This window comes from Lithobates pipiens, unplaced genomic scaffold (genome assembly GCF_037356315.1).
Source record: "Lithobates pipiens isolate NorthernLeopardFrog02 unplaced genomic scaffold, aLitPip1_a1.2 Scaffold_8, whole genome shotgun sequence".
Taxonomy (NCBI): Eukaryota; Metazoa; Chordata; class Amphibia; order Anura; family Ranidae; genus Lithobates; species Lithobates pipiens.
The window spans coordinates 549,894,245-549,898,062 of NW_027507903.1; positions in this window are offsets into that span (position 1 = coordinate 549,894,245).

Here is a 3,818-nt window from a genome sequence, read left to right on the forward strand (position 1 = left end):
TTGCACGTGGATGCATTCTTCTAGCGGGCGATTTTAATGTTCCCTTGGAACCTACTTTGGACACCTAGAGGGGGTTCCTCGCTTTCCGGCAGGGGTGTGAGATATATTCGTTCTCGACTCCATGACCTACAGTTGATGGATGTCTGGAGAATTAATCACCCGCGGGAAAGGGACTTTACCTATTTTTCTCCGGTGCACCAAACCTACTCTAGAATAGATTTATGCTTCATTGATCACCAGCACCTCCCGCTCATAGTGAAGTCAAGCATTGACTCATCCCCCATTTCGGACCATGCTCCGATTTCTTTAACCATTAACGTGGCGTCCATACCCCTGAAGTCCACTAACTGGAAGTTGAACGAGGACCTCATAGCCGAAGAGGCGGATAGAAAGGTGATGGGTGACAGTTTGGAGTTTTATTTTAAGACTAATGTCAGTCCTGAAGTCTCACCGGGAGTGTTATGGGAGGCCCACAAGGTGTATATTAGGGGAAAGTTCATGGAATTGGGTTCTAGGAAAAAGAGAGAGCGCTTAACTCAACAGTCTGACTTGTTGCGTGACATTACCGACTTGGAACGCCGGCATAAGCTGAACCAGACTCCGGCCCTTTTCCACGCCTTGACGGAAAAACGAGAGACCCTGAAATCCCTCCTTCATTTAGATCACAAGCGACGCGTGCGGATAGTGGCTCACCGATTTTATGAGTGGGGAGATAAGCCCAGTAGGCTGTTGGCCAACTCGGTGCGACAGCGTAAGAACGCGGCGTTTATTGCCAAAGTTAAAACCCCCTCGGGAGACCTGGTGTTCGAGACCCCCCGTATAGCCAAGACATTCAGGGACTTTTATCAGCGCCTGTATCAGGTGCACCAGGGTGTCCATGATAGAGAGGCTAGGGGACGCCTTATTGGGGACTATCTGGCCCGTGCCGCCCTCCCGAAACTCTCCGAGGAGGTTTTGACTTCCTTGGAGGGGGAGTTTACGGCTGCGGAGCTTCTGGGCGCCATGAAAGCTATGGCGCGCGGTAAGGCACCGGGACCAGACGGCCTCACGGTATCTTATTATAGAGCGTACGCTAACATACTGTTGCCGTACTTGACCAGATATGCTAACGTGACCTCGGACGGCGGGGACCTTCGCCCGGAGACCACTCATGCTCATATTACGGTGTTGCCCAAGGAGGGCAAGGACCCTAGTGACTGCGCGAGCTACCGCCCTATTTCGCTCTTGAATATTGATGCGAAGATTTATGCTAAAGCCATAGCGAATAGGCTGCTCCCCCTGGTGCCACAGTGGGTTTCGCGGGATCAGACAGGATTCATCCCCGGGCGGGAAGCGCGGGATAATTCTCTCCGCACTCTTTCCCTGATGGCTTATGTGCGGCGGACTTCCCAACCCACCCTGTTACTTTCCACGGATGCTGAGAAGGCGTTTGACAGGGTGGACTGGGACTTCCTTATGGCTACGCTGACTCACTTGGGTATAGGACCCACTCTGCGCTCCAAAGTAGCGGCGTTGTACCGCTGCCCCACAGCTCAGATACGGATTAACGGTACCCTTAGCGACCCCTTCACCCTCTACAACGGAACTCGCCAGGGTTGCCCGCTCTCGCCGATTTTATTCGCGATCTCCCTGGAACCATTTTTATCCCTTATTAGGCGAAACCCGAATATACGTGGCGTAACAATAGGTACGACGGAACACAAATACGCGGCGTACGCGGACGATATTTTGTTCTATGTGCAACAGCCTCTGATCACCCTTCCAAATCTTCTGTCCGAGTTTTCGGCCTACGGCACGGTGTCAAATTTTAAAATCAATATGTCCAAATCGGAAATGTTAAACATCTCTGTCCCCGCCAAACAGGTATCTCACCTGAAGAAGAACTACCCCTTTACCTGGCAGTTGAGCTCCATGAAATATTTGGGCATTCAACTTACGCCCTCACTATCGTCCCTTTTCCGCGCTAACTTTCTGCCTCTGCTCAACACACTTAGGTCAGACATCCAAAAGTGGTCCCAGCTCCGACATTCTTGGCTAGGTAGAATTGGTCTGGTTAAGATGAACTTGCTGCCCAGGGTGCTCTTCATGCTTCAGATGGTCCCGTTTGGGATACCGGTGGGGTTTTTTACAACTTTGACATCTCTGGTTTACCGGTATGGAATAGGAGAAAGCCCAGGCTGAATAGATCTCTCCTCATCCGCCCTAAGTGTAGCGGGGGTTTAGCTGTACCGGACTTTAAGCTTTATTACAGGGCCGTTGTGCTGACTAGACTCTCTGACCTGAAGTATTGCAAGGGCTCAAAACTCTGGGTAAACTTAGAAGCGGACCTTTGTGGCGCTGAACCTTCCACACTGATGTGGATCCCGAGGAAGTTCCGGACCCTTTTGCCTACCACGTCACCGCTTACACACTCCTCCTTGATGGTGTGGGACTCTATCTGTAAGATGAATGGCTGGTTGTGTAACTCCCCCCTAATGCCCTTGGTGGGTCACAATTTCTTCCCACCGGGTAACATGGACCCTCAGATTCACCCGTGGCGGCTGGGCACTAACACATGTCTACATCAGTTCACCGGCCCATCCGGGGTGTTGCCTCTTTCTTCCATCTTGGGCGACTCCTCCATATCCTACATGGATCGATGGAAGCATCATCAACTACTGAACTTTGTTCGCATGCTACCAAAGCCCCTGCGCACCTTGGCGGAGCTTAGTCCGGTGGAAACCGCATTCGCTGACTCTGACCCGATTGAGAGGCCGGTCTCGTACTTTTATCAGGCATTGCTGTCCCTCACCTCTACGGGTACTCCCTCCTTCCTACGGTACTGGGAAAGGGAACTACATACGGCCCTGTCTCCGTCCCAGCAGTCACAAATCCTAACCCTGGCTCATACCTCCTCTGGATCCTCTAAGACGTCAGAAATGGCGTATAAACTTTTGACCAGATGGCACTACACACCGGTTGTTTTACATAGGTTTTCTCCTCAGTCCTCCCCACTTTGTTGGCGGGAGTGCGGGGAGGTAGCCACTCATGCTCATATTTGGTGGTACTGCCCGAGGATCCGACCATTCTGGCTAGCGATTTTCTACACGATCAAAGAAATCCAGGGGTGGGAGGTACCTAATGACCCGTGGTATGTTTTGTTCCATTGCACGGGGAAGCCGACGGGCCCCTATAAGAGGTCGATTACGCCACACCTCTTAAACGCTGCCAAAACCCTCATTCCTCAGTTTTGGAAGATGAAGACGATCCCCACGCTCCGGCGTTGGTTACTTAACGTGGATACCACATATTACATGGAGGACATGACCCTCTCCCTCCGGGGTAAATCTGAGTTGGCAACGAAGATCTGGGCCTGTTGGGTTGCCTTTAAATATTCCTCTAGTTATGCAGCCATAATGTCTCAACCAGTGTGATGTGATCATAATTTTTGTTTTTACTATATCTACTGTACTTTTGCAATTGATTGTCTGAGGGTGGTCTGCCCCCCCCCCCCATCCCCTCCTCCCCCCCCCCCTTCTTTCTCTTTTTCTCTCTCTTCCTGTTTATTTTCCCTTTCCTTTACTTCCCCTCTATTTCTGTCCACTATATTCCCTCTTTTATAATAGAAGAGATGGGTGTATTTATCTATGCCATGGCAACTGACGATATACTGTTGCTGCCCTTGATGTTGGTTGATGTATTGATCGTTATGCTTTGTACACGCTTCTCTTCTTTAATAAACATTAATTAAAAAAAAAAAAAAAAAAAAAGAAATTGAGACTCATCAGGAAAAAATTTTTTCAATTTTCTATTGTCCAATTTTGGTGAAACTGCGAATC